The sequence below is a fragment of the Tenrec ecaudatus genome, chromosome 11 (genome assembly GCF_050624435.1).
Source record: "Tenrec ecaudatus isolate mTenEca1 chromosome 11, mTenEca1.hap1, whole genome shotgun sequence".
Taxonomy (NCBI): Eukaryota; Metazoa; Chordata; class Mammalia; order Afrosoricida; family Tenrecidae; genus Tenrec; species Tenrec ecaudatus.
In genome coordinates this window covers 90,044,675-90,065,346 of record NC_134540.1, presented here as the reverse complement: position 1 = coordinate 90,065,346, position 20,672 = coordinate 90,044,675, and the positions used below count along the sequence as shown (strand labels likewise).

General features: G+C 41.8%; 1 non-coding gene across 1 annotated transcript; it reads right to left on the bottom strand.

Moving 5' to 3' along the window:
* Window positions 1-7,217: 7,217 nt before the first annotated feature.
* LOC142461953 (U7 small nuclear RNA) lies at window positions 7,218-7,278 on the bottom strand. Its single transcript, XR_012787114.1, has one exon. It is a non-coding gene; the product is annotated as a U7 small nuclear RNA (small nuclear RNA).
* Between the last annotated feature and the right edge of the window lie 13,394 nt (window positions 7,279-20,672).

Below are 20,672 nucleotides of genomic sequence, written 5' to 3'. Positions count from 1 at the left end.
TAAAATGTAATGCCTTATCATTTGATGTCGCTTTTGACCCACTTGAAATTATTTCAGTTTATAATATTTTCTGCTTTCTTTTTGTTTAAAGTTTTTCTATGATCTGTCTAGTCATTGTTTGTTTGCTTCCTGTCCATGTTGCGTATGTGAAATCCAGGATAGGTAGATGTTTAGAGACAGTAACTGGATTGATAATTGTTTCACAGCAGGAAAGGGGAGGATTGCGGTGGTGGTAAGGGATGGAATAAGGAACTAAAAATGAGTAGGAGAAACTTCTGAAATCGATTGTGGTGATGATTGCACAAATCTTAATAGCATGGAATGATTAAATTGTATGATATGGGAAGTATATGCCAATAAAAATATTTTAAAAACTATTTTAAAGGAGAAAATTATTTTCTCACTGTTGTTATTAAGGGCCATCAAATTGAATCTGAGTTACAGAGATCCTATGTATAGCAGAACCAAACAGTGCCTCGTCCTTGATTCTAAAGAACATTTTGACTGTCTTTCTTCCAAGGCAGACTTGTCTGTTCTTCTTGAAGTCCACAATGGGTTCACTATGCTTTGCCAACGCCATAAGTCAAATGCGTCCATTCTTTTCTGGTCTTTCTTATTCATTATCAAGTTTTCCCATGCATATGAGGTGATAAAAAAATACCCTGCCTTGGGGAAGAACATTGTTCCTCCACTCAAGTACTCCCTCAATGCATGAATACTTTCTTCTATTAAATTGGCATTCCATGATGCTCACCCTCCCGACACAACCACTGAAGACAAAGTGAGTGAATAAGCAAATGTGGTGAAGAAAGCTGATGGTGCCTGGCTATCAAAAGATATAGCGTCTGGGGTCTTAAAGGCTTGAAGGTAAACAAGAGACCATCTAGCGCAGAAGCAACAAAGCCCACATGGAAGAAGCACACCAGCCTGTGCAATCACGAGGTGTTGAAGGGATCATGTATCAGGCATCATCAGAACAAAAAATCTTACCATAGTGAATGAGGCGGGGGAGTGTGGAGTGGAGACCCAAAGCCCATTTGTAGGCCACTGGAGATCCCCTTGCAGAGGGGTCTCGGGGAGGAGGCGAGACAGACAGGCTGCGATGTAGCAATGAAGAAAAACACAACACTCCTCCAGTTCCTAAATGCTTTCTCCCCCTCCCCCCACTACCATGATCCCAATTCTATCTTGCAAGTCTGGCTAGATCAGAGGATAGGAACCAGAAACACAGGGAATCCAGGGCAAACACAGGGAATCAAGGGCAGATGATCCCTTCAGAACCAGAAGTGTGAGTAGCAATACTGGGAGGGTAAAGGGTACGTAGGTTGGAAAGGGGGACCTGATTACAAGGATCTACATGTGACCTCCTCCCTGGGGGATGGACAACAGAAAAGTGGGTGAAGGGAGACGTCAGACAGGGCAAGATATGACAAAATAATAATTTATAAATTATCAAGGGCTCATGTGGGAGAGGGCATGGGGGAGGGAGGGGGAAAATGAGGACCTGATGCCAGGGGCTTAAGTGGAGAGCAAATGTTTTGAGAATGATGAGGGCCATGAATGTACAAATGTGCTTTACACAATTGACGTATGTATGGATTGTGATAAGAGTTGGTGTGCGTCCCTAATAAAACAATTTTAAAAATACCCTGCCTTGGGACAGGCACAACTTTGTCCTCCAAATGACATATCTGCTCTCTAACATTTTAGAGATCTTCCTTAGCAAATCTGCTGTTGTCAGGGCAGTCTTTGATCTTCACCAATAAATGTTTAAAGTCTTGACTTTCAGCAAGCAAGGTTGTATCATCTGCATATCACAGGTTGAAAAGAATCTTCCTCCAAAAACACGGTGCCATATTTTGGTTTTCATTTAGTCTAAATTCTTGGATTATTTGCTACCATTGGATTGAGTAAGCCTGGTGAAAGAATACAATTCTGACCCGCTCTTTTCCTGATTTACAACCATCCAGCTCCCCTTGTTCTATTACAATCCCTGCCTCTTGGGCTTGTACTTCTTGCTACAGGTTCCACATGAGCACCATTAAGTGTTCTGAAATTTCCATTTTCACACTGTCATCCATAGTTTATTATTATCCCCACACTTGGATGCCTTTGCATAGTTAATAAAACACTAGCAAACATATTTCTGGTATTCTCTACTTTCAGTCCAAATCCATCTGTCATCAGCAATAATATTCCTCCTTCATGCCTTCTCATAAATCTAGCCTGAATTTTTGACAGTTCCCTGTGCTACTGCAGCATTTTTAAGATTTATTGTCTGCAAAATTGTGTTTCCCAGTGATATTAATGATATCATTGGATAATTTCTGAGGTTTGTTGGATCACCTTTCCGTAAATAGTCACAAATATGGATCTTGTATAGTCAGGCGGCCAGGCTGCTGCCTTCTGAATATTTTGATGTGGATCATTGAACACCTCCACAGCCACATCTGTTTGTTGAATTTCAGAAAAGAGCCTTGTTCTTCACTAATGCCTTTCACGCAGTTTGGACTTCTTCCTTCAATGCCATCATGTATTGCTCGGAGAAGCATACAGGAAAGTACACAGAGCACACTCCTTCCTGAAACCACGGAACATCGACCAGGATGGTGTATTCCTTCCATCTTTTCTGATGATTGATGCACGCATCATCCAATATTTTGCCCAGAGAATCCTTCGATGTTGCAAATTGAAGCTTGCCGTTTGTCTCGATGCTTTCAGCTTGACAGACACTGAACATGTTCTTCCTTTGGGGCCTTCTTACTCCAGACCCTTGCCCATCTCATTGTACTTCATTTTCTTCTGTTCAGCTCTTCTTCATTGTTTCTTCAGTTCACTGTGACTGCTCTATGTGGAAACAGAAGTTTCAGAGTCTTTTCTGATAGCCATTTTTGTCTTTTCTTTCTTTCCTGTCTTTTAAATGACCCTTTGCTTTCTACATATATGATATTCTTAATCAAATCATCTGATCTGAGTCATTACAGTTCAAGGTGCCCCAGTGATTCTTGAGAAAGTCTCTAAATTCAGGTAGGATGCACTCAAAGTCATATTTAGGTTCTCATGGGCTTGTTTTAATTCCCTGCAGCCTCAACTTACAACCCGCCTGTGAGCAATCAGTGGTCTGTTCTGCCACCAGCTCTGTCCTTGTTCTGACTCATGGTACAGAATTCCCCCATCATTTCTTTGTACAGGTGCAGTCAGCTTGATTCCTGTGGTGAAGTACGCGTGTAGAGTCACATTGTGTTGTTGAGCAAAGATATTTACAGTGAATACATGTTGGTCTTGCAAAATTAGATTATGGGATTTCAGGCATTGTCCAAAGCTATCGTTTCTAGGTACTAGCCTTTCTTGCATTTCAGTCACCAAAAATTATCAATGTGTTTTTATTGCATTTTGGTCCATTTCAGACTCCAGAAGCTAGTAAAAATCTCCCATTTGTTACAGCTTAGGGGGGTTGGGCTCTGGATTCAGGGTGCCAGCTCTCAAGGATGTGTTTCTTTCTCTGATGGCTCAGGAGAAAGTCCTTATTCCTGATTTCCTTGGTGGCCTTCATGTAGCATGGCACCCATCTCTCCTATCTCTCCTTGATTAGGTTTCTTAGGCCAATCTCTATATCTCAAAGGAGATTGGCTTAAAACACTTTCATATGATATGGGCCCTTTCATAGAAAATGCATTCCCAAGTGAAATCATAATTCAAGGCTTCAAACTATTTGTTTTGTAATTGCTTCAGTCATGGGTGAGGAAGTAAAATCAGAATCGACCTTATGTTAGTCTGGGTAGACTAGAGAAACAAAGTTGTGGAGACTCAAAAGTGTGTAAGAAAGAGCATTATATATAAGAGCAGTTCAATATTGAGAAAACATCCCAGCCCAGTCCAGATCAAATCCATAAGTCCAATATTAGCTCACATGTCCAATACCAATCTATAAAGTCTTTCAGACTCACAAAACATATGCAATAACATAGAATGCAGGAAGATCACAGGCCAGTGGGTAGGAAGTTTTGTGGATCCAGTGGCATTGTGAGCATCTCAGTGCTGGCAGGGGCCTCCATGTGGCTTTTCTGGTTCCAGAGGTCTGGCTCCATCAGTTTCTCTCCATGTGTCTTCTCCACAGGGATGTCTCATGGAGAGTGAGCCGAGAGAGAGAGAGAGAAGAGAGAGAAGAGAGAAGAGAGTCTCCCGCCTCCAGGGAGGAAATAAAGGAGTTCCCAGAATCCTCAGGAGAAGGCCATGCCCACACAGAGGCCTCATTGGTTATATCCTGATTGACAGGCTAGGCTCCACCCCTTCACTCTTAACCCTCAAATTGACATGATTTATATAACTACCACAGACCTGAACTTTTAAATTTTAAGTGAATCAGAACAATATTTAAGGTGATAAAAATTATTGCTCAAATAGTACAGGAAATTCATCTCTCTCAGAAAACAAAGGCATGAAACAGCAACCAAAACTCTTATCTGTTTGATTTTGAGGAAAGTTAGAAACAACAGTCCCTGCTGAAAGACTTTAGGTGACAGTGCTGTTTCTCTCTACTGAGAATCCTGTGTGGGTGTTTTGATGCCTGGATTTTCCTGTTCTGGTTATCATTCTGGATAAACCAAATTTCAAAAGTTTGGTCTGTTATCATTTCACTTTCCAGACCATGACTGAACCAGGAACAATTGGTTCAAAGCCCCATTATTACCATAGGATTATAATTTCAAAAACATCTATGTAAAGGACACAGTTCAATCTATAACAATTAATATATCTTGCAATGTTTTGTTATGGTCCATAGAGTTTTCTATGGCTGGTTTTCAGAAGCACATCCCAGGTCTGTCTTCTTTGTCCTCCTCTGGAAGTTCCACTGATAACTGTCAACCTTGGGAGACTGTGATGGGATTTGAGTACCAATGGCATAACTTCTGGCGTCAGAGTAGCATACAAACCACCACAGGATGACAAGCTGACAGACAGTGGGGATGGTATACTGAAACATGCAAACAAACCCAAATCAAAAAACACCGACTGCCATCCAGTCGACACCCACTCGCAGCAACCTTTCAGTGCCACCATAAATCCAGGTGGCTGGCATCTGGGGGAGAGTGGATCCCTCGCAGGTTCCACTTGCAGTGTCCCAGTGTACAACAGAAGAGTGAGACACTGCCTCGTTCTCACAGTTGTTATGTTTGAGTCCGTTGTTGCAGCCACTATGTCAATCTGTCTTACTGAGGGTCTGCATTTTTTAACTGACCCTCTACTTTACCATCATGCCCTTTCCAGGGACTCGTCTCTCCCGACAACATGTCCAAAGTACGTAAGACAAAGGCTCTCCATCCTAGCTTCTAAGGAGCACTCTGGCGGATCTTCTCCCAAGATAGATTTGTTTGTTCTTCCGGGAGTCCATGGTACTTTCAATATTCTTTGCCAGCACCATAACTAGAATGGATCAATTCTCCTATGGTCTTTCTCATTTATTGTCCAACTTCCACATGTATATGAGGTGATTGAAAACACGTGGGATGGGGCAAGTAGCCACACCTTAGTCTTCAGAGTGACGTCCGGGTTCTTCAAACAACATTTTAAAGACAGATCTGTCTTAAAATCTGTGCAGCATATTTGTCCAAAGCAATATACATGGTTTGATTTGTTTTTAAAATTTTTATTGGCCTGTAATTCAAATATTTTACAATTCAATCATGCAATCCTAAAAGGAAGAATTGTACAATCATCACCACAAATATGTTTAGTATGCTTTCTTTTCTTTGGGGGGCTTACATATTTATATTTTGAAATGTTTTAATACCATGAAATGACATTGTAGGGACACTGAATATGCTCAGTTTATTATAAAAGAGAGACATGGATATTATTTACACGATGAGAGAGTTCAGAACTTCGGGGGAATGGGCAGCTTCACATGATGCGGGTTCAATACTGGTTTAGTGTAGTCTGCATGCGTCCCAAGTATGTCGTCATCTCTAAATAAGAAGTCATCCTTCTCATCGAGAGTGACTTTGGTGCCTCCATGTGTAGGGAGAAGAATGTGCATCTCTGTCTTTCCCTCTCACTGGTTGACTCGCTCCATCCTGTCCCCGAGAGCAGAACCAACCGCTACTACTGTTGCTTGCAGGATTTTCCTTGAGATTTTTCTGGAAGCATCATGCCTCAGCGGCACTCCTTTCCACCAAAGAGGGGGAGAGCTCAGTCAAAGAGGCGGGGACACCTTTCCTAACTGCCTGCCCTGCCACGGCACTTGGGTGGTGGCAGTGCTTCCTCCTCTCACGCTGCCATGGCGCTGCAAGGAGAGACAGGCAGGACATTGTCTTTTCCCTTGTGCTCCTTGTCATTAGCTCCTCTTTGACCCTCAACCTTCCCTGCTGGGTCCCCAAGGAACCATGAATCCAGTTATCCTCTCTATAGACATACCTATGCTGGATTTCAGATATAAAAAAAGTATGTGCACTCCCCGCCTAACCACCTAACAGCCATAAGAAAGTAAGATGGGTGAAAAAAAGAAAGCAGAAAACATTAGAAACTAGAAGAAATTTAAAATGGGTCAAGGGGAGACCAAGTTATTAGGTGTTAAAACGTTTGATTTCTTGACTGCTACTTCCATGAGCACTAATTGTGGATCCAGTAAATGAAAGCCTGGTCAACCTTACCTTGTCTCTGCTTAGCATGATGGGATGTGTTTGGTCAAGTGTAACGACTTCGGTTTTCTTTACATTGAGTTGCAATCAATACTGAAGGCTGCAGTTGATTGTCGTCAGCAAGTCCTTCGAGTCCTCCTCACTTTCAACTAGCAATGTTGTATCCTCTGCATAGTTCAGGTTGTTAATCAACCTTCCGCCAATCCTGATGCTACATTCTTATCCATTTTATCCATCTTCTCAGATAATTTGCTCCGTACAAAAATTGACACACTATGCTCAAAGGGCACAACCCTGATTCACACCTTTGTTGATTTTAAATCATATAGCACTCCCTTGTTCAGTTGAATGCATAGGTTCTGCATGACCACATCAATCACTCTTGAATTTGCACTGTTCTCAATGTTGCCCCTAGTTCGTCACGCTCCGCACTGTCAAATGTCCTTTCATAGTCAGTAAAACACAAGTAAGCATCTTTCTGAGAGGCTCTGCTTTCAGTCGAGGTCCATCTGACATCAGCAATGATATCTTTTTTTTATTAATTTTTTTTACCGTTAAATAACTGTTTTACTGGTGTGTGTGGGTTTTCCGGGAAAACCAGAAAACCTGCTAGACAAATTCTAAAAGAGCTGTAACACTAATGATATCTTTTGTTCCCTTCATCTTCTGAACCTGGCTTGACCTTCTGACGTAGCAGGTGCGCAATCCCCCAGATGCTGCCATCTCGTTCCTCTCTAGCATCAGTGCTTACTGTGTTCTCCGCTCCCCACAGCAAATGCAGCCTATGTCCAGGCCCAGGAATACGTCACAGCGTCCTGGGACCTTGCTTTTCCTACGCTGTTCCACTACTCGAGGAGGCCTTTTCTATTTACCTCACACCTGCGCATCCATCTTAATTCAGCAACCCCTTACGAAAGAAACCATTCTGACTTCTTGCCCAGGTTACACTTGATGGCTCCTCCCCCCCCTCCCCGGGTTCCGTAACACTTGATGTAGTACAGTGCTTTTCACAGCGCAAAGTCACCAAGCTAACCGAGTCCGGCAAGCTAAGAGGAAAACTCGCGTTGTTGGCGTCGCACTCGTAGTTTCTTCATGCTACTGTAGCCCAGATAGCACAAGTGGTCTTTTCTTTCATGCATACGCATCCGCTTTTCCCAATTTGAGATCTAGAAGTTAAATTCCATTTAGTGTTCTTCTCTCTGTTCCTCGGGGCGCTCCACGTGGAATGTGTCTTTCCCCATTCCTGCTTGTCTGCCTCTGAGCCTCATATGCTCTTTTATACCTCAAAAGTGATGGGCTTAAAATGTAACATACACTGAGTTGGACTCATTCATATAGTTTTAGAAAACGCACTGCCATTGGCGTCATCCCAACTCCTATTGACTACGTAGGACAGAGGAGAACTGCCCCGTCGGGGTGCTGATATTTAAAGTTTTTGCAGGAGTAGATGGTCTCATCTTCCTCTCGTGGAGTAGCTGGTAGGTTTGAACCACTGATGTCATGGCTATCAGCTCAACATTCTTCAACGGAATTACATCCACACATGCAGGGTTTAGGATTTACAGCATATTGGGGTACAGGGGTGGGGGTGGGAGAGATGCAATTCAATCCATAACACAGTTCTGTTGTATTTCAGAGAAAATGTTCCCTCTCTGGATTAAAAAACATACTTATGTCCTGATTGTGGATATCTATTTCTCCTACTATATATTCCCTAAGAACCATGCAAACAGAACACTGTCTTGGTGAACTGAGTTAGGCCAGCTGGACAAAGGTCCTGAGCTCCTAGATCCGGTAACTCATTCTCTCAAGGTGTTTGTGTCTATGAAGTTTTCATAATATTCCCCCTGTATGCTCCATGTATACATTCGTTGGATACATTTGCAATAAAGGTAAGTACCTTTGCAAATACCTTTTGCCACACCTGTATAGATCCATAGGTATGAGCCTCTTCTGCCTCCCACTCGTTCAGCTTATGTGCCTATCCATAGAGCTACTTGTAGATGACCAGTGCTTCGCTCCTTACCTTTGTTGCCTTTAATTCCTGCACGTCTCCCAGCGGCTTTCCTCACTTCATTCTTGGTATTTCTCAATTTCTCCTCACATTAAAATGAAGAGATTGGATAATACAGAATATAGCACACAATTGACTTGTAAAGGGCTCGTGGAGTTTTAAGTTGAACACTTTTAGTGCCTTGGCAGAGAAGAGTATAAATAGAAAACAGGTTCTCCCTACAGCTGATTTTATTACAGCATAATTTTAGTATGCTGTTCTATTTTCAAGTTTGTTTGTTTTTTAATGCACCTGGTGGGACCATAATGTCACCTTTGAAACAAATGCAGAAAGAAATTGGTCTTGATAATGTATGAGAAGCCAGAATCAGAGGCCCTGAGTGTGTGTGTGTGTGTGTGTGTGTGTGTGTGTGTGTGTGTGTGTGTGTGTGAATGGAGCACTCTGAAAAGTGGAGCCTTAACTCAATTTTATCACCTTGGCATCAGTATGGAATTCATGTTGTGTTTTAGAGCTGATTTTCTTTCTTTCTCTGGCTCTCTCTCTCTCTCTCTCTCTCTCTCTCTCTCTCTCTCTCTCTCTCTCTCTCTCTCTCTCTTTCTTTCTTTCTAACAGAGGCTCCTCTAAGTTTTATGCTGACCTAACCATATACTTTAAAGGAAATAGATATATTTTTTAATCTCTAAGGTCTGGCAGTTTCAGGATATTACAATCTGTCCTCAGAGAATCTTTCTTTTATGGTTAAACAGATTCAAGATGTGGCAGCTCATGCCTGAAAGTATGCGTAGCACTTTAGATAAGTCTTTACAATGAACCCCAGAAACAGATATAAGTTGAGAAACATGTGACCAGAAAAATTTACCCTGCTACTATCCTGTGGCCAACCAGTAATGAACTGATGAGCACATACTTTATAATTATGTACATTAACCAATCATGTCATCACACATATCCCCCATACCTATCTTTGACTCTCAAATGTCTCTTAGCCAATATTGACTTTGTAACTTCAGTTTCTGCATCAATTGTAAAAAGAATGATCGTGTTTTCATGGTCCAGTAGATTGGCCATCTTTATTGTGAGTTTGGGCATTTTCCCAGTTGGTGCCATCTTTGGACTTTCAATAAATCCCTTAGTTTTTCCAAGTATGTTTTTTTATTCTAGGACAATATTATCAATTTCTGGGAAAGTGTACAGGGTCACACAAATCTTTATTTGTGCAAGTATTTTGAGGAAGGCCCCTTGATAAGAAAAAGTGGAGGTTATTACTAGTTCTAACAAATTGGCTCAAATATAACACCAATTGTGAGGATGCTGCAGGACCAGGTAGAGTTTTATTATGTTGAACATAGATTTGGTATGCGTCAGGTCCCATCTCATGACGCCTAACAATAACCTGGTAAGGCAGAGGACTGCCTCCTCAGAATAGACAGATAGCCCGTCTCACAGCAGGACTGACAGAGGCAAATTATTGTATATTCATGTCAATATACATGAGACCTGATGGCGTAGAGATTAAACCCTGGGCTCCTAACCAAAAGGGTAGTGGTTCAAACCCACAAATTGTTCCATTGGAGAAACACTTGGAAGTCTGCTTCCTTAAAGACTATTGCATTGGGAAGCATACAGAGCAGTTCTATTCTATCCTGTAGGGTCATTACGAGTCAGAATGAACTCAATGCCAATGGGTTTTAGATCAGAGAATAAAAAGTCCTGTTCACACTTATTTGGCATTTAGTTATTCTAGCCTTCTAGTCTGCTACCATAAGGATGTGCAGCCTTAGAAACATTATGTTGACTTGCTACAGTGGCAATGGGTACACTTGGTTGCATTTTGCCTATCGGGACACTCGACCAGTACTCACTGCTCAGGTCCATAGCCATAGTTATTTACTTGTAGCCACGAAGTGTTCAATGTGATGGCATGTCCCCCTGTCCCTTAAATCTCAGCTAGTCCTTAGGAACTCTGTGCACCCCGTGTCCACTCATTGTATCTCTTGAGAATTCCAAATTGCCTCATATCTCTGAGAGCAGGCCAGCAGGAGGCAGACCCCTGCATTAGGCTCACCTACAAAGAATCTTTATAGAAAGAAAATATCAGAGTAGATGTCAGAAAAGACTCTGAAACTAGCTCTTAATCAGAGAGTAGCTAAGGCAGATAGAAGAAATGAAATCAAAGAGCTGAACAGAAAATTTCAAAAAGACATCCTGAGAAGCCAAGTAAAATATTCTAATGAAATATGCAAAGACCTAGTATTAGAAAACAAAAAGGGAAAATATGCCCAGAATGTGTTCAACTGAAAGAACTTAAGAAAAAAATTAAGCCTCCAGGAGCAATCTTGAAAGATTCTAGGGGCAAAATACGGACTAATGCAGGAAGCATCCAAGGAAGAGGGACAGAACACACAGTCACTGCGCCCGAAAGAAGTAGTCAATATCCCACCATTTCAGCAGGTAACAGATGAGCAAGAACCAGTGGTACTAAGGGAGAAGTCCAAGCTGCACTGAATGCACTGGACCAAAAAAGGCTCCAGGAATTGATGGAATACCAATTGCTACGTTTCAAAAAGCCGATGACAGCACTGGAAACACTGTCTCCTCAATGCCAGGACATTTGGAAGACAGCTATTTAGCTAATTGAAAGAGATCCATATATTTGTACCCACTCCAAAGAAAAGCGGCCCAACAAAATGCTCAAATTATAGAACTACATCATTAATATCACATCCAAGTAAAATTTTGCTGAAGATCACCCCACAAAGAGTGTAGCAGTACATTGACAGGTGGCTGCTGGTGGCTCAGGCCAACTTCAGAAAAGGATGTAGAACAAGGGATATCACTGCTGATGTCAGATGGACCTTGGCTGAAAGCAGAGAATACCAGAAAATTGCTTACTTAGGTTTTATTGACGATGCCAAGGTTAGTATCAGAATAGGTAAGGAAGAATGGTGCATGAAGGCATGCCTGACTCCTGCCTTGTGAGCACTGGGAAGCCAGAGGAGGTCAGATAGGCCTACCTTCATTGCCGTCTACTGCACAGAGTAACATGAATTCTGTGAAAAGTGAAGAAAACATCAAGTTGATCATGAAGTGTGTTGAAATCATTGATGCCTTACAAAAAGCATCACGGGAACAACGTCCCCAAAGAAATCAGCAGTTTACAAATGTCTAACTCATTTTAATAAGGGATGGGATGATGTTGAAGATGAAGCCCTCAGAGGCAGAACATCAGCATCAAATTTTAAAGGAAAAAAAATCAATGTTGTTTATGCCTAATTTAAAGAGAACCAATGATGAACAGAAGAAATAATAGCTCATGCCATAGACGTGTCAATTGGTTCGGTGTACACAATTCTGACAGAAAAATCAAAGTTGAGGAAAATTTCTGATCAATGAGTGGGTGTGTTAGTCTGGGTTGACTAGAGAAACAAATCCAAGAACACTCGTGTATGTATAAGAAAGAGCTTGTATATCGAAGAGTAATTATATATTAAGAAAACATCCCAGTCCAGATCAAGTTCATAAGTCCAATATTAACCCATATGTCCACTACCAGTCTGTAAATTCCTCTTCAGAGTCATCAACACATTCAATGATGCTGAATGCAGGAAATTTGCAGGCCAGTGGGTGGGAAGTCTTGTGGATCCAGTGGCAGTGGAAGCATCTCAACTCTGGCGTGGGTCTCCATCTGGCTCCTCCAGCTCCAAGGCTCTGGCTGCCATCAGCATAGCTCCATCTGGCTTGTCAACAGGAATGTGTAGCATAGAGAGTATGTCCTGCCTCCAAGGAGGAAGACAGGAGCTCCCAGAATCCTAAGAAGAAGGTCATGCCCACACAGAGGCCTCAATGGCTATGGCCTGATTGATGGGCTCGAATCCAATCCTTAGCTCAAGTTGATAGGAGATTATGCAACTCCCACAGAGTGTCAAAACCTTTGTGCTCAGATTAGCTGCAGAAAAGAGTAGAACTTTCCATAGAATTTTAAAACAAATGGGACCAAGGTTCTAAAGTATTTCTTCAAAGGATTTCAGCAGGAGATGAAATATGGCTTTACCAGTATAATCCAGAAAACAAAGATCAATCAAAGCAACGGCCACCAAGAAGTGGAAATGGCCCAGTGAGAGCAAAAGCATGAGTCAAGAGCAAAGATCGTGGCAGCAGATTTGTGGGTTGCTCAAGGCATTTGCTTGTTGTCTTTCTGAAACGAAAAAGAACAATTACATATGCTTATTATAAGAGTATTTCATCCCCCAATACAATAGCACCTCGCCCTGCTAAGCAGCTATTGCAGGATACCCATCTTCCCGACATGATCACTGAAGACAGCCGTGTGTGTAAGCAAATGTGGTGAAGAAAGCTGATGGTGCCCGGCTATCAAAAAAATATATAGCGTCTGGGGTCTTAAAGGCTTGAAGGCAAATAAGCGGCCATCTAGCTCAGAAGCAACAAAGCCCACAGAGAAGAAGCACACGGCCTAAGCGAACACAAGGTGTTGAATGGACCATGTAGCAGATACAAAGGAACAAAAACAATCATTGTGTGATCACCTTCCTCACATAATGGCTGAAGACGAAAGTGTGCATAAGCAAGTGTGGTGAAGAAGGTGGATGGTGCCCGGCTACTGAGAGATATAGCGTCTGGGGAGTTAAAGGCTTGAAAGCAAACAAGCGGCCATCTAGCCCAGAAGCAACCGAGCCCACACGGAAACAGCACACCAACATAGGTGACCATGAAGGACAGAGGAGACCAGGTCTCCAACATCAAAGGTGGGGTGGTGGTGAGAATCACATCACCGTGAAAGAGGGGGAGTGCATGATGGGGACCCAATGCCCACCTGTAGAGAGCTGAACACCCCTTCCAGAGGGGTAGTGAGGAGGAGATGGGCCACACAGGGTTCAGTGTAACAACAATGAAACCCAAAACCTTCCTCTAGTTCCTGAACGCTTCCTCCCCTCCCAATCATCATGACCCCAATCCTACCTTGCCTTGCGGACCTGGTTATACCAGAGGATGTACAGCGGTGCAGTAGGGATCTGGAGGCACAGGGAATCTAGGACAGACGAACCCTTCTACACCAGCGGTGGGAGTGGCGACACCAGGAGGGAAGGGCGTGTAGAAAGGGAGAATCGATCTCGGAGATCTATGTGTAACCTCCTCTCTGGGAGATTGTCAAGGGGGAGGCGGGTGAGGGGAGACGCCGGGGAGTGTAAGATAAGATATAATAATTATTTATAAACTATCAAGGGACCAGGGGTGGGATCGGGGAGGGAGGGGGATGGGGGAAAAATAAAGGGAAACCGAGCTGATTCCAGGAACCCAAGTGGAAGGTGAATTATGAGAGTGACGAGTGCAACGAATGTATAAGGGTGCTTTGCTCATTTGATGTATGCACAGATTGTGATAAGAGCCTTATGAGCCCCAATAAAAAGATTATAAAAAAAGAAGAAAGAAAATGATTAGGGCAAAGAATGTACGGATGTGCTTTATACAATTGATGTATGTATATGTATATGTATGGATTGTGATAAGAGTTGTATGAGCCCCTAATAAAATGTAAATAAATAAATAAATTTTTTTTAAAAAAGAGTATTTCAAGAAAAATAGTCAAACCTTTAACAGAAACATGCCTGGGAAAGCTTCACCAGAAAGTCCTTCACCGAGACAATGCTCCTGCTGATCTCTCGCATCAAATGAAGGCAATTTTGAGTTTCCAAGGGAATTCATTAGCCAAATCCTCATTTGACTCTTTCTTCCTTCTTTTTGTGTCTGAACCTTAAAAAGTCTTTCAGGGACATCTCGGACTCCTTCGGTGAACAGTGAACATATTTCGGCACTCCCCAGTACCATCTACATGTCATCTTGTTGAGAAACAGGAGCTGGAGAGCCCACCGGCAGAGTGAGGGGAAGAGAAGTGGCAGGATTTCTGGAATGGTGGTCTTAACAGCCTTGGATAATCTAATCTTAAATCTTCAGGCATCAGACACCTACGCTGGTTCTAAATTTCAAGCTCATCACACCCAAGACTCCTTTTGCTGCCCTTCATGGGCATATTTCCCTGCCCATGCCCAAGCAAGACCGAGTTGAGGGGAGGGCATGGTCAAGTTTGATTGGACCTGATAAATAGGACAAGCCTTAGGATCAGTCCATTCATAACCCAGAGTGGAGATGCAGGTGTACCAAGTAGCCCACAGCTAATAAAACCATCTAAACACAATTCATTCAGCAGCCACTCGCTAGGGTCACCACCTGCTGCGTCAGGCACTTTTCTCTCATTTCCAAATAAACTTAGCTTTCTGCTGACCATTCTATGTTCCATGAGTCCATTCTTCGGTTCAAAAGATAAAGAGCCCCTGGACACATCAGAACATTTGCAACATTTTCCTCCAAAGTTCTGAGATCTTAAGAGATGGTACTTCTCCACACTGGAACTTTCCTATTGATTCTCCCGGTCCCGGGGTGGTAGTTGGTTTTTGTAGTTTCTAATCTCACCTTTTCCTTTTTAGCTTCTCCAGCTTTCTATCATTTCTGTAACCAGTTCCTGGAATTGAACACTGTTCACTTGAAATACATAATATAGTGGGATTTTTTTCCGACTTGCATCTTATACACTCTTGCAACACACCCCAGTTTTCTAATATGCTATTCATTAGAATTTAAGTTCTGGGAGGGCTGGGAGTTTATCTGTTTTATACGCTTTTCAATCCAGTGACCATCTAAGCACCATAGGAAATACTCGATAAATAATTTGATGTCCAAAAAGCAAGAAGAAATGAAGGCAATTAAACCATAAAGAAGCCAACATAGACAATTAAAGGCATTCTTCATAGTGAGGATAACCAAGAAAAGTCAGAACAAGAAGAAAATATGTGAGGCAGGACCTGGGGAATAGATTCATTGAGTAGAATTATAGAGAGTAATAAAAACAACATATTTTAAGAATTGTGAGATGTAAGAAAATATTTTGTGCTTTTGTACAGTTAAGATTTTCTTAGCAAAAGTTTCTGAAACGTGGTCTAAAAGACAAGCAAAGAAGTTATGAGGTCTGGACCACGTACCAGTTATGAGGTCTGGATTGTGAAGCTGGAGCCCATGGATTTATCTATTCGTCTGGAGAGGTTTATTTACATGCCAAAGGACAAGAACCAACGATCCTTCCCATTCTGTTGGCAAGAGAATAGAGCCAATGTAGCAGCCTCCAGTCCTTCTAGAAATGCAGGGATGCTTGTTTCGGAGCTGCTTTCCTGCAGTGGTAGACACTTTCCCTCGGCTCCTGGCATTATCCCCGAGGTAGGAATTGGGGCAAAGGAGAGCAGGTACATGGCTTGCTGTAAGAAAATAATAAACAGTTCCGTTCCAGGAACCTTGGATCTGTAAGAGGGGATACCCCTCAAAGGAAAAAAAAAGCTCTGCTGGGAAGAGCTTCTTTCTTTCTTTCCTTTTCTTTATTTTTTAAAACATTTTATTAGGGGTTCATACAACTCTTATCACAATCCATACATACATCAATTGTGTAAAGCACATCTGTACATGCATTGACCTCATCATTTTCAAAGCATTTGCTCTCCACTTAAGCCCCTGGTATCAGGTCTTCTTTTTTCCCCCCTCCCTCCCCGCTTTCCCCTCCCTCATGAGCCCTTGATAATTTATAGATTATTATTTTGTCAGCTTTTGCCCTGTCCGACGTCTCCCTTCACCTTCTTTTCTGTTGTCTGTCCCCCAGGGAGGAGGTCACATGTAGATCCTTGTAATAGGTTCCCTCTTTCCAACCCACTCACCCTCTACCCTCCCAGTATTGCCCCTCACAACCCTGGTCCTGAAGGTATCATCCACCCTGGATTCCCTGTGCCTCCAGCTCCCATCTGCACCAGTGTACAACCTCTGCCCTATCCAGCCTTGCAAGGTAGAATTCGGATCATGGTAGTTGGGGGGTAGGGTGGGGAGGAAGCATTTATGAACTGGAGGAAAGCTGTATTCTTCATCGATGCTACATCGCACCCTAACTGACTCATCTCTTGTAGAATGCATTTACACCCACTACCCCCACTCCCTGGGAAGTTTCTCTCTGGTCACAGTGATTTTTTTTAAAGCCATTTCACTGGAACTTCATATTTTGTGATAGCTGATTTAAAAGAGTAACATGCAACTGTGAAGTTTTGTTTCCTTCTTTTGAAAAATGTTGCAGAAACTGTTGTGATGTTAAACACAGCTTATGAGGACAGGACTATGGGAAAAACTCAAGTCTAAGTGGTTTTCTCCTTTCAAAAAAGGTGAAATGTTGATTGAGGACAAACCTCTGGATGTCTGTCAACTCCCCGAATGGATGACAATGTTGGCTCATACTGCTTTTGGGATTCATTCCACCAAATCAGACTGTTAATCAAGTTTCTATTTAGAGGTTCTGAAAAGATAGTGTAACAGTGTGTGACAAAAAGTCCTGATGTGTGGCAGATGGGGGACTGGTTTTGTCACCACAATAATGCTTCTACTTATGCAGCCATCTCAGTGCACCAATTTTTGGCAAAAAACAGCACTCCTCTCTTGCCCCATGCACCTGACTCACCTATGTCGCTCCACGTGACTTCTTTTTGTTTCTGAGAACGAAGAGGGACATGAAAGGACAGTGATTTGATGAGGTTGAAGAGGTGAAGAAAAAAAACAGGGGAGGTGCTGTCAGCCATCCAAACAGACGAGTTTGAAAACTGTTTCCAAGAATGGGATCACGGATTTGACAAATGAATTAAGTGTAATAGACAGTTCTTTGAAGGTCACAAGATTGTTTCGTAAAGAAATTTAAACACAAAACTTTCCACAAAAAATCTGTTTTTTGTGGGGGTACCCTCTCATGTTCATGACAATATCCATAGATAAATATATACAAATAAACATAGGTATAATAACATTTTAAGTTGAAAGGGAAAACATATCAAGAAAAAACAAAAAAGTAGAATAAATCTGGAAGATGTGTTAAATATTAACTGAAAATTGAAGGCTGTTTATGCCAGCTACAGTGAGACCTTTCTGAGAATAAATGAACCTGGCTATTTATGCCAGGTAAAACATCTAGACACAACAGAAATGTTTTCAAAGTATTCCCCTTATAAGGACTTTCTCCAAATACAACATGGCATGATATGTCCATGACTCCTTAGAAACCAGACACAACCAGTCACTGTCAGACAAGTTTATCTCTGGAACCAGTGACAGAAAGGCTTCCTGACCTCCCTTCCATCAAGGACATATGCAAGACCCAACCGGTGTAAATTTCCTATGGGAAATCCCCTAAGTGCCTTACAATTTCTATTCTTGATCTGCCTGAATAAGCTCCTTTTGGTACACTCCCTGCTGGTAAACAGATTCTTTCCTCAATAAATCCTATGAACTCTAATTGACTTATCAATTCTTTCTTTATGACAGATTCAGATCTGACAATCCACTTATCGATGAAATTGCAAGCATCTATGTATATAAGATGCCCTTATGGCCAAAGCATTTAGTTACTAACTGAAAAATTACAATTCAAACCCATCAGGGACTCTGTCATAGAAAAGACCTGGATATCAGCTCCCATGACAATTCAAGGATGTCCTATGGCATAGGTTCTCAACCTTTCTAACGCCGCGGCCCTTTAATGCAGTTCCTCATGTTGTGGTGAACCCCCCCACACACCATAATATTATTTTCATTGCTGCTTAATAACTGTAACTTTGCTATTGTTATGAATTGGATGACTCCTGTGAAAAGGTCATTTGACCCTGAAAGGGGTCGTGACCCACAGGTTGAGAACCACTATCCTATGAGCTAGTTCAACTTTATCATAGGGGCTTGCTCTCGGCTGCAACTAACTTGATGGCACGTAACTCTCTGTCTATACATTGGGGTTTTAATGTCTCCTTGCTTCCATGTGTAGTTCCTAAGAATAAGGAAATTGTCTTACAGGAACACAACACAGACAATTTAAGGAAATTTCAAATTAATACAATGTCATTATTTAATCCCCCATCCATATTCATATTTCTTTTAAAAAATCATTTTATTAGGGACTCATACTACTCTTATCACAATCCTTACATACATCAATTGTGTAAAGCACATTTGTACATTCATTGCCCTCATCATTCTCAACATATTTGCTCTCCACCTAAGCCCCTGGCCTCAGCTCCTCATTATATTTCATCATAGCTCCAATACTGTCCTTTATAGCCAATGTCTCCCAGTCCAATCCAGGATCATTGATTGCATTCTGCTGACATTTCATTAGTGCGCTTTAATCAAGGACAGTGTCTCAGTTGATCTTTGTCATTCTTCACCTTAGCATTTTTAAGAGTAAACATTTTGCAAATTATCTTCCAACCTGTAATTTATCTGATATTTCATTATGATTAGATTTGGATTATACATTTTTGGCAGGAAAAAAGGGCACTGAAATGATGCTGTCTTCTTCTGTACGTTCTATGTACAGAAGAAGAAACATTAAAAACAAGGACAAGATTTCCTCTCCTGGACATTGGAACCTTCACTGTCACTGAGTCAGTTCTGACTCATAGCGACTCTGTAGGACAGAGTTGAATTGCCCATAGAGGTTTCTGAGGCTATAAATCTTCCTTTTTCAAAAACTTTGTATTGTGAAAGAGATGATGGTTTACAGAGCAGACCATCAGTTTTCCATTCAACAATCCAGACATGTTTTATCTCAACTTACACACAAAAGCCCCGCAATATACCACCATTCATTGCCCTTCCTCTCTGTTTTCCTCTTTCCATTCCTCCTTTCTTAACCCACTGGAAGTTATCCTTGGGTAAATGCTGCCTTTTTGCTCTTGAATTGTTGATCAGTTCCATTCCAGAAAAGTAGCCAAAGGCTATAGTCTTGGGTCCCATCAGTTTCTTCTTCTTTTGAAAAGAACATTACCTCTTAAATAAGGAAGGACAGAACAGTTTCAGAGACTTACATCTGGATGAGGTCATACTGATGTCCAAGGGTCTGCTGCAATGCAGAGCTTTAAAAAGGACATGGGAGGTCAGAGAAAAGTGTCATATAAACATAAAACATGGTTGGCAGCAATGTTTAAAATTAATGTATTAAAATTAATACAATATAGTAACAAATCAGACTCCTAGAATGGGGTTGGAGCCATGATGGGGAAATGCACATTATGTATGGCAGAGGAGCTTGCAATAATTGGTCCAGGGACTTCCCCAAGGCAGTCAAGGCTGGCTCATGACTACCCACCCTCAGTATTGTGTCCTTCATCATGGACACACCTGAGTAAGCCCCTAAGGGAGCATGTCCCACCCTAGACTGGTCAGGGGAGTGGAGGGAATCTACTTACCAATGGGCTCTGTCTGAACGCAAGATTTTTCACACCCTGGTCAACGGTCAAAGGGGACTCAGTGGAAGCATAATCCATGTAGAGACTCTGCAAATGCACTTGGGGCCTTCATTGTCATCCACAGGCTTCTGCAACCGAGTAGTCAGAATTTAGGCTCTAATACAATTCCCTCCTCTGGTCATGAATTTTATCTTAGCACTCTTTGGATCACACAGGCTGGTATACCACTATGTGGATTTAGTTGACAGTTTTATTACATGGCTATATGCTTTAAGAAGAGCCTTTAAGACCCCAGTTGTTATTCTTTCTAATAGTCTGATATCTTCAGTGATCACTTTATGATAGCAAATATCAAGTAGGGCCACATCACAGGTACGAATTATTCTTAGATTAGAGTTTAGGATAAACAGCGAGCTAAAAATCCATTCATATATCTAAGGTTTATATATATCCTTGACCCACCTCTTTTTTATTACATTTAACCTAATCTTATTCATGCTTGTGTTAGGATGGGGAAATAGATCATTCAGTAAAACCAAAATGCCTTATGTACAACTTTCAAACTCCAATAATGATGTACCTTCATTACTTCCATGCACACAAGTCTAACATTACAGGTTTGGTTTAAAAGCAAACACAATGAAGACTTCTAGGAGCATTTGTAATAAAGTAATTCCTAATCTTTCTTGGTAG